At 44.6% G+C, this 11365-nt stretch overlaps 1 long non-coding RNA gene across 1 annotated transcript in view; it reads right to left on the bottom strand.

Annotated features, from left to right (window-relative positions):
• Positions 1–544: 544 nt before the first annotated feature.
• LOC125945387 (uncharacterized) overlaps positions 545–11365 on the bottom strand; it is a 30832-nt gene continuing 20011 nt past the window's right edge. Inside the window, exon 3 of the long non-coding RNA XR_007466868.1 lies at positions 545–726. This is a non-coding gene — a long non-coding RNA (uncharacterized LOC125945387). The remainder of the gene's footprint in view (positions 727–11365) is intronic.

Here is an 11365-nt window from a genome sequence, read left to right as displayed (position 1 = left end):
GTATAATGTTACCCTTGCTTCATAGTGAAGACATGCAGCCGGAAATGCATTTTATTCATCTAGGCTCCACCAGCACTCGGTGTTTGTCGGTTGAACAATTCTGGAGAATGCGACAGTATTTTCTGCAGAAATTGCACCTGAAATAACTTAAGATTATTTAGTAGAAACGGCAATGCCTGCGTCAGTGGTGAAAATGAGGGAATATAGAAGTGCTGATAACGATGTTCATGGCTACGAAAATTCAGCGTGAACACAAGTGACACAGAATTAAATGCACCACACAACGCTCTTGCCGTGCATTTCCTTCTTTGACCGTTGTGTTTGCGCTGAAGTTTCGTTATCCTAAATCCAACCTTCCAATTAGGCCAATTAGCAGCCTTAAGAACGAAGTTTTTGCTCATGCCTGATAACTACTAAATCGAGTAAATACCACGGGCGCTGACAGCCGATAGAGCTTGTTTGTTTATGTGTAACACAGCTGCATATACCGCTGAATTTTTTGGAGAGTAATTTATTAGGTAAAATACAACACAAGAAAGCACTGAATATTTCAAACACAATTTTATTATTATTCTTTATATCAATCCACGCAGGTTTCAGGATATGGAATGAATTTGGGTCCTTTGCAGATATTCTCGAAAGTTACCATTGCCAGGGGAGGCAGTTCTTTAAGTTGTTTTGCTCTATAGTATCTGCTGGTCACCCAGAGTGAACATAATACTCTGTCTGCAAGTACAATCAATGACAGTGACGATAAGCACATAATCGCAGACGGTAATGCAGTATTCCGTATATTACTCGGGTATTAAGGCATTCATTCAAGGCTGTAGTACTCGTTATATGGGGAAGGCTATTTTCTTGCCTAAGTGGGAATAAAATTCATTGCGAGAACGATTGGACATACAGAAATGAAATTTAGGAGGTATTACTGGCACGTCAATCCGATGAATAAACAAGTTTGCATTTGCAGTGACTAAGTGGAATACTTGTGATTTGCTTTAGTTCAAGGAGCCCTTACCTAGGGCTCCTTGAGGCAGCGATAAAAGTACTAATTCAGCGAATGATGCTAGGTAGTAGTATTGTGCATGTTGGTTATGCAATAATTGTTTATTCACGAGAAATGTTAAAATTTTCAAGTAATGCAATTTTTGGCTCATGCGTTTTACCATCTTCACAGCTATGCAAAAATTCAAACACGAAATTAGGCACATGCACAATGTGAGACGACAAAACGAGGACGATGTAACGACTGTGACAGCATATCGACGCTGCAATAACAACGACCGTATTACCACTTCAGTAAAACAAAGACGAAATCATCATGATGACTTGTTAGTGTTAAAGCTAATATACACGCTTGCGTACACCTGCCGCCGCGGGACATCCGTATTTGCAATATATTTGGTGCCGATTTGGATTACGTGTATTACTGGCTAAACGTGCAGTATAGAAGGCTTCAAATCTAAATCTACAAATAAATACGCAGACGCACCAATCTACCGAACAAGCCACACACACACATCAATAGGTGGGCAAAATAGTGTCGCCTAAAAAAATTGCGATTCCAACGACCTGTGGCAATGACACGAAGGTGTCATGAAGGCTTCAGCAGAACGCTGTTTTTGTTAAGCAGCCAGACCGTAAAATCTGTATATTGGTGTTGAAAAAAATTCGCCGACGATTATGATACTTCGTAATGCAAATTTTGAGCGCATCTGTTTAGGTGTTTTGAATTCGCGATATATTGTAGCAAATAATACGATTTCAAACGATAGGGTCCTCTAGGCAGCGGCGCCAAGGTCTATCTTTATAAATAGCTCGCAAAGCTTGGAACGAAAAGCGTGCCCAACCCTATCGCCAGAGATATCAGTTAGTGGTTCACGACTGAAGCACGACAAGGGGAGGGGGGGGGGGGGGACAAATGCTAATACCTATGTGAAAAAAAAAACCTATGTGAAAATAAATGTTCGAACTTTTTGATCAGAATACTGTCCCACAAGTAAATATTCCGATTCAAAGATATTTCTGTACTACAACAACAAATGTCATTATTTTTCTATTTCACAATATATTAGTTCGTTCTTGGTGACCCCTACCAACCAGTGGTTCTTGCGCAAGACTAGGCAAGAAGGTGAAAACCAGCTAATATGTAGTGCGGAATGGCGTTGCTCACTTTAACGTGGCGGTTTCATCAGAGTTTTTTTTTTATTATTGTCTTGCGTGTTTGTTCAAAGTGTGGCGTGCACCTCACTTCAAATTTTGCGTGACCTAGCGCACGGCATTCATTAGCGAAAGGTCTGAATTCAGGTTTTTCGTTATCGTACAAGTTCACGCTGCGGCATCCGACGCGTTGTGTCTCGCCTTGACGATAAATGCGGAACGTTCCGCAAACAAACGTCGCACTATGTTCGTTGACTCTCAGTAACAGAGGCTCTGAGTGTGTGACGGGCAGAAGAATTGGTAAGTCGAATGTTTTCTAAATTTTAATGTGGGGCAATGTTGCCTTGTCGGGTTGGATATGAATACATGGTGTCGCACGGAATTGCGAAGGATTCCGTGAAAAAGTTTCGCATATGTCGCTGTACATTACAACTGTGTGCTGGTCATAGTACTTTTCATCCAATGAAACATGTTTTGTTTGGTCAATTATATTTCTTGCATTATTCTGGACGACAAAAATGAAGGCGCGTTTCAAACCTATGTGGCACTGTCATTTATTTCCATCCTGTTCACTCACCTTCCTAAGGAACCTACAGGAGCAATTGTCGTCAATAACAGCCTATTAGGTTCATATTAAGACATACGCCACTATTATAGTTTAATGACACGCTGGCGCTTCAGCCGAGGCGAGTCGCCAGCTCGCCTGGGCCTCAAAAGAAAACTTTGTTAGTTAGTTAGTGGTAGATTTTTATGGCGCAAGGGCAACTGTGGCCAAAGAGCGCCAAACACAAGGTTGATGGTCGACTCAGGTTAGTAAGCAGTAAAAGAGAAGGATAAGAAACAGTGGTGTATAGGGCCTAAAATAATTGTGTAATGATTACATTTAATGATTATGGGCAAAGCGTATGACATTTACAAGGTCACGCAGCCTCAGCAAGTCCTTGTCAGGGCAAGGAGTGCAGAGCGCCTGACATGTGAGATGAAAAATCTCAGCCATTTCCTCGGCAATGAGACAACGCTGAGTTCAATGGTAACATGAAATTTCCCGTAGGAAGCCATCTCAAAAGAAAACTAACTGCTGGCGTAGCGGTAGAAATACCAGACACTAGAAATTCAGATTCGTGCCAAGCAGCATCAGATCTTGAACTCACTGCCATTTCCAGTTTTGGCGTCACTTTCTAGTTGCTTTTTTTTTGCTTGCTGTTAGTTGTCCCACCGATATGTAGATGGCGGCGGTTGCAACAAGCCGCAATTTTCTTGACATGTGGGCTTCTGTGGATGCTCCGCTACCAGGTTAAATATATCTTGGCGGCGACAGTGAGCCTCTTCTCGGGCCGCTCGTTTAGAAGCAGTGGCAGACGAAACATTTTCGCCGGTTGCGTTGCTCATTGTTCAGAAACAAAACTCGTGGCTCGCGCGGAACGAATTCTCTAGCGTCGGCGGCACACGCGAAGTAGTGCAACGCAGTGGGTATGACGCCACGCCAGCGCTTTCTTTCCATATATGCCATCGGTGGCCGCACTCACCGCATGCCTGGTCGCCGCCGTGGAACGCATCTCATGCGGCACTCCGCTTATAATAGAATCGTGGTTTCGTAACGTAAAATCACAGAACTTTTTCAAGCGATCGGTGACAATGAAATGATCACGGTGGCATAAGGATGTCTGTGTGACACCGCAACGGCGACAATGGCATAAGGATGATGGAATGAGGAGGCTCAAATGGCCATGACTGCGGGACGATGCAGAAATAACAAGAACTGCATGGCGATGTTATGACCATGATGCCATGAATACAATGCCATGGCGAGGCTGAAATGACCAAAGAACGAAGATAGAACGACCAAGACGGCATCTTGACGACGCTATCGCTACAATGCATCACAGCGGCTGTATGATAACGACGAATTCATGACGAGCATGTGATGATGACTGCACAATCACGACTGCGTGATAATCACGGCATGATGACAAAAGGATTATGAGGGCGAAATGTTCTTAACGGAACGAATCGTGACGGCATGACGATGGTGGCGTTAGAACAATGCAGTAATAACTACAGAATTGACACGACAGAACAATGATGATGGCATGACCATAAATAAGGCACGATCCCAACGTAATGAAAGTGATGAAATGACAAGGCTTAGCAGCTGTTGTGTTGCGCTGCTAAGCACGAGGTTGTGGCATCAAATACCGGCCGCGGCGGCCGCATTTCCATGGGCGAAATGCAAAAGCGCCCGCGTCCCGTGAATTGGGCGCATGCTAAAGGTCCCCTGTGGGTCAAATTATTCGTAATTCCCCCACTACGGTGTGATTTATAATCAAATCTTGGTTTTGGCGCGTAAAAGCCCTGAATTCAGAGAATGACGAGCACGGCGTGTTTATGTCGGAGCTGACACCTGCTGCTTGTGATGAATGAAATGCGCTAAACCAAGTAGCACTGCTGGCTAAAAGAAACAAAATCCTGCAGAACTCATCTCGCGATGATTGTGGGCAGTATTACGTTATCGCTCAATCAATATAGCGACATAACGCATTAGCACCGTCGTAACGAGTAATGCATGAAAGGTGTACTCCAACAGGACGTCTCTCTCGCACTTCGCTAAGAACACTCAGCTCCAACTAGCGCCGCCACCGCGAAGCCTCTGCGTGGCTTCAGAAATGCATGGGGCGCCTGTGCGTGCGATAGCTCAGAAACGAGAGGAGTGGTTCTTTATGAAGGGAAAGGCTGGCGATATCTTCTGCAGCCCTCGAAGAAGCACGGAACTAGTCACGTAGCAACCGAGCTTCTCTCACGCCCTTCTATCTCAAGACACTGCACCACCTAGTGGCACTGCTGAGAAGTCCATGCGCAGTATCCGAGACTAAAAGCATGGGGCGCCGGCGATCCCTCGCTTCACTTACTTATCCTGATGCTGAACTGATCCCTAAGTTCACGCATATTTAGTGGCATATACTCTGTGACCAAACGTAGCGAGATGTTCATTGAAGAGCGAGACATACTCCGTGCACTGATGGCGCTGCTCGATGAAGCGTTGGCGTGAAAGGCGTTTTGAAAACCACACATACCCAGTACATCTGTGGCACAGCCTGCTAATGCATCGCGTTGCTGACCGTGAGGAACCCTTGTGATCGGTGTAACATTCCGCTCAGAATCGAATAGACTTAATGAATATTTTCGGCATTGTAGAGCGGCACATTCCCAGTGGCACATACGAAGTTACCCAAGTTGGCGTCAAATTCGTTCATTCCGCAGCGACACACACCTACTGGCACATACCCGGTGGCCCAAGTCGGCATCATAGAGGTTCATTGAAGACCAGCACAATCCGAGTGGTCCAATGCTCCAAATTGGCATGATAGATTTTCTGCGAACAGTAGTACCTGCCCAGTTCTGCATCTACAGTGACCCATGTCAGTGTGAAAGAGGTTCGTTGAAGAGAGGCACGCATCTACACACTGGTTATTCAGGGACTGAAGTTGGGCTGGTGGTTGTTTCGAGCACTGTTCCCTCAGCTCAGCAGCCTAATGCGCTAACCGTTCGATCACCGACTACCCAGTGGCACAGGAAGGCGGGAAGATGCTTAGATACAAACATAGATTGATAGCCCCGGAAAGTGCGTGAAATACCAAAGGAATGCTAACGCACTAACAGAACGTGACGATAAAGAGTTTGCGCGGATGTGAGCGCATCGCTGTGCAAGAAAGACTATGTCAAAAAGGCGAGCACAAGGGCCAGCGGCCTAAAATGCATATGTGAAGGCATCACGACGACTCTATGACCCAAATGCATAACGGTAACTGTATGACAGGGATCGTATCAAGCGACTGATTGATAATGACTGCACACTTACGATAACCTGATCATGGCACGATAACAATAGAATGATGACGCTGAAATGCTCACAATATAATGCATGATGATAAACGCATGACGACAGTGGAGTTATGACGATGAATTAACAACGCAATCACAAAAACGACAGAATTGAGACGGCAGAACGATGATGACGGCATGACACTAGATGAGGGACGATCACCACGCAATAAAGGTGATCACATCACGAAAAGAAAATGATGATGGCAAGGTGCTTGCGTTGAAGGTCAGCTTCTCGCTTACGTAAATCAGCTGCTGCTTGAGATGACTAACTTACAGGAAGCCAAGTGGCGTCATTGTGGAAAAAAAGTCGCAGTTTCACCCGAAAGGAGAAGCATCGATTGCGATAGCAAATTAGAGGACAGCTGTACGAAGTAAGGGTAGTTGTGTTTTCGGCCGTGGAATTTGTAAACATAGGCATACTAACTAAATATAAAAGCACGGTGTCACGCACACAAGCAGACATGAACACATGAACGCTGTCGAAACGTTGGAGTGAGGAAACGCAGCAGCAGCTGCGAACAGATTTACCGTCGAGCTTCTACTCGCATCAAAGCGAGTGAAACCGCGGAACAGAGTGCAGGGCAAACTTTGTCACCATCGCGGATGGCGTTGAAGAAACAGCGGCCGCCCGGGCCGCCCGCAGTAGAACCCCCCCCCCTCTCCTCCCGGAGCGTTGCACGCAACGGAAGACGGCGCGCTTCCTCTACGTTGCCTTCCCTCGCACGCTTTCACTCGCACATACAGCATACGGCGCACGGAGACGATTTTGTCGCCCTTGGGCTTTATACAGAACCTGGTGGTGACGGCGACGACGACGGCAGGATTGCGCCTGGTGTGTCCATAAATTGCTATCGCAAAAAAAAAAAAATGACAGCGAAGAGTGCGCGTAGACGTGAATACACAGGTGTCCAAATGAAGGAGACGCGGAAGTATTGCCTTGCCTTTAGCTATTTAATAAGTGTATAGAATCACCTATTTTCCGCTACTTGTGTGCCTAAATGTCTGGTTGGTCACGTATGCATACGGCTCTGTCCTTTTTCGGGTATTCTTAAGTTCTACCGCAGTGACCCGCTGCAAAAAAAAAAAAAAAAAAGCATTCACCACAAATTACCGCGCGCGGCACGAAATGGCCATTTTGTTGGGTGAATTTTAGACGCCTTGAAAGATGAACACGTGAGAGTCATTAACGTTAGCAGAACACATGATTTTTGAAGTAGCCGCGTTTAATGCATAGCACGAGGAAAAGTCTAAGGGTGTGGTTGGATGGTTGAGTTCCAGGAAGTCATGTAGGAAGCAGGTTGGTCGCTGGACAGGGAGTTCAAGACAGGGAGTTAGGTTCCGGACGCAAGCCACATGAGAGGCAGGGCGGTTAATCAGGCTGAGCCCGGTAGGCTATCCGGCACTGGGGAAGGCAGAAAGTGGATTGAAAGAGGAGAAGCAAGAAAGCCTCAAAAAACGCAGCAGTGTCTTGGTTGCCCTGCACATAGAGCTGGTGATTTGGTGAGAGTCGAAGAGCCATCTGTATAAATGTGAATTTGATTGGAGTACGAATCATGCAGTAGATGCAGAGCGACTTTACATGGGCGCAAGTAGGCAAGTCGGACTTCTTTGCAACTCCTGTAATGGAAAGCCGCAAATATGGCTGCCGGAGAGGCTACAGTGAACGAGCTGAACTTGCTGCAGGCGTGAACTCTGACGAAAGAGAGGATTGGTAAGGCGTTACAATTCCGGAAAAAGTTGCATCTATTCGACTTTCCCAGAGGAAGGGAAGGCAGGGCGTTGAATGTGTAGTCAGGAAAGGCGTCGAAGATGATTTTGAATGATGTCTGTGGCGATATACGTACTGTTCGGATGGTCCCTGACAATGTCAGTTGTTTCGGCTGTTGAAGCGCATCGCGGTAGGCTAAGACAAGTTCCAAGTGCTTGAGCTTGTATGTTGAAAGCATGCAAGCTGACTGGTTTGTCCTGTGGGCGCCTGACAGCACCGGAGTACTGTAACGCAAGGAACCCATGAAGAGCGCTTTGTACAACTGTAGGATAAAACACACCGACAGTCCCCATGCATTTCCGGCGATGGCTTTGAAAGGGTGACTGAGAGAGAGAAGTCTCTTACTCAGGTAGGATACATGGGGGCTCCAGGAGAGAAAGAGAACAAAGATCTGAGGAAAAGATGCACATTCTTGGAAACTCGAAATAAAGAACTTGAGAGGCGTGTTGTACAAATGGAGCAGTATTCCCGGAACCCTAAACTAAAAATAAAGCGCGTGTTGAAAGAAGATGGGGAGACATCAGGGACATTGTTTCCAAAATAGGAAACGCTGTTGGTGAGCCGATAAGTGAAACTCATATTGAGCGCTGTCATCGTGTCCTGACTCGTAACACTCAGGAAACGAACATAATTGTTCAATTCACGTGAAAAACGTGAAGCGATGCTAAAGAAGGCAAGGAAGGCTTGGATTACTAATTCTGATGTTGGGCTAGATGACACAGCATCGATATGCGGAACACCTCTGCCCGGCTGTAGAGAAGTTGCTTGGCAAGGCTGTGAAGCGGAAACATAACAGACACTGGAAGTCGGTTTGGACCTTTAATAGAAAAATATTCGCCAGGCAGTCTGAGACTTTTGATGCCATAAAGATTGTTTGTGAGGACGATCTTGAAAAGTTAATTTAAACAGTGTATTTTTTGGCTATTCTTTCGGCTGACTGTAATGGCTTTAAATTCCCAAGAGTTTTTCTCACCTAATCTGATTACCTTTTGCTCTAGGTCTTTACACTCTGTACTGCATTTCAATGTACTGCATGCTCAATGGAAACACGACACTATTACATACTTACTAAGTGAATTCTCTTTTAAATTCGACACAGTTATGATGACAGAGACATGGTATAACGAAGGGTCTGGTACTTTGTGTCTTGGAGGCTCCTAAAATTTCTTTATCAACCGTAGAAATCGGCGTGGAGGTGGTGTCGCTCTTTACACTGATATCTCTAAAAACTTCGAAATCCTACCAGAATACTCGGCAATTACCGATGACTACGAATTTTTATGTGTAAAAATAGCACTCAGCTAGCTACTGTGGTGTATCGCCCTCCAAACAGCAACCTAATGTTGTTTATGAATATTTTGAGGCAATGTGAGAATACGCTCGCTCTAATAACTTTACATTAATTTGCAGAGGTGATTTCAACATAAATGTTCTTGATGACACACCTATTGTACGCGACTTTACTACGAGGCTACTTTCATCAGGCTTTGTTAATATAATCAAAACGCCTACTCGAGTGACGGTGTCCACTCGTCTGCGCTCGCTAATTCCAAACCGCAAAACTACAATTCGTCCCGCTGGTACATTATCATGGGAAATTAGCGACCATTGTCTAATTTTTAAGCGTTATGATGCTCCAGGGAAAACCGGAAAACGTCCGTGCGACGGAGTTTAGTACTACTCAATATATCTCCGATGATGCCTTAGAGGCTTTCAAATCTAATATTGCTTCGCAAGATTGGTCTTGCGTATATGCATAAAGAAATGTGAATGACGCATATTTAGAATTTCTTGAGACATTTACGAACATTTATTTACATCACGCATTTTCCTTTCAAAACTTTTAGATCATCCAGAAAAACAAGAAAACCGTGGGTAACGCCTGCACACAAAAGAGAAATAAATGACAAAAACAAGCTTTTCCAGGCTTTCCTAAAGGTAAGACGTCCCACTGCACTCAAGAAGTTCAAATAAGTTAGAAATAAGCTAAATGCGGAACTACGGCAAGCTAAGGCTACTTATTACGAAAATAATTTGGTAACATTTCAAACAATTAAGGACTCCTTTGCAGCATTGAATTCAATAAATAAAGTTTTAGGCCATGAAAAGAAAAACGCGTCTCCGAAAGAAATAGCGCAAGGAAACAGAGTGTATACTGGTGATGCTCTCACAGAACTTTTTTGTAAGCATTTCATTTCCAATAACACTCCTGCTACAAATCGCCTACTCGGTGATGACTTGGCCAATATCTAAACAGAAAGTATGTTCCTTCATCCCACAGACAAAGATGAAATTTATACGGCTTTGATGTCTTTAAAGAATACGAGAGCACTCGACATAGATACTAGACAGCCTCCAAATTAGACCAATCAAAACAACGCTTGAATATATAGTGCCCGTACTTGCATACATATATAACTTGTCGATAGAATTAGGTGAATTCCCAGATGCATTGAAACGATCAAGAGTGTCTGTTGTATATAAAGGCGGACACAAGAACGGGCTTAACAATTACCGACCTATATACAGGGAGTCCCAGCCATCACGCAGCACGATTCAAAAAAGAGGAACGGCGTTACGCGAAGCAAACCTAGTGCGTATTCTTTCCAGTACGGTGTAGTATTCGACAGTATTTTTTCGTTACTGAGATTAAATTAGGTAATTGTAATTAATTATCTAACTCCAAAAGTACTGTCTTCATTATCAAAGTGTCAATGAGAAAGTTGTAGATTAACATGAAAAACTCCCGATACAGCTTTCTGGTGCTCAATACGTGCGACATAAAAGTGTTTTTCCGAGCGTGAAAGAAGCCCGCGAATATCTAGTGAATAAACTGTACTTCACCAGTACTATCTGGTGAATAAACTGAATAAATGAATGAATGAATGAGATCGCGGTTGACAGTGATCCCTAAAAGTAGATGGATTCTGTTGTGCAAATAGGATGATCATTAATAGACACAGGGTATTCAGTCATCGATTTTCATGTGAAGGCGACTAATGAGCATTTACCTGTTGACACGCAGAGGCCTTGTTTCTGAAGATAAATACACGCCATCGTTGCAGCCTTTTGTAAGCTTGCTTAACCTGCAGGCGAATTACTGTGGAAGCCTAGTGCAGATGTCATCTGCGTAAATAGACCAACAGAGAGACTGTGGCAGGAATTCCACCTGCCCAATCAAAGCCAGCTTGACAACTGGGCTTAAACGCCACCTTGTGGAACTGCACGGCTGGTGTAGCGGTCGGTTGTTTGACTATCCTCTGTGAATACAAAGAAGCTCTTTTGGGCCAGGTAGCTTCGAGTCCATTTAAAACTGCGGTCTCCGATTTCAGCAGCCACGAGCGTGTCAAGAATGGCTTCGTGAGAGACATTATCATAAGCGCCCTTCACGCCTAAAGAAAGCACTACAAAGAGGCGTTTGGGTAATTTCTGATGTTGAATCGATGGCGCAAGATCAATGGCGTCGTCGACCAACGAACAACCACTTCAAAAACCTGTCATCGCGTCTGAATAAGCATTGGAATGTTCAAAGAACTACTCGAGGCACGTGAGGAT

This window comes from Dermacentor silvarum, chromosome 5 (assembly GCF_013339745.2).
Source record: "Dermacentor silvarum isolate Dsil-2018 chromosome 5, BIME_Dsil_1.4, whole genome shotgun sequence".
NCBI lineage: Eukaryota > Metazoa > Arthropoda > Arachnida > Ixodida > Ixodidae > Dermacentor > Dermacentor silvarum.
The sequence above is the reverse complement of the archived record's forward strand: the minus strand, read 5'-3'. Positions and strand labels throughout refer to the sequence as shown.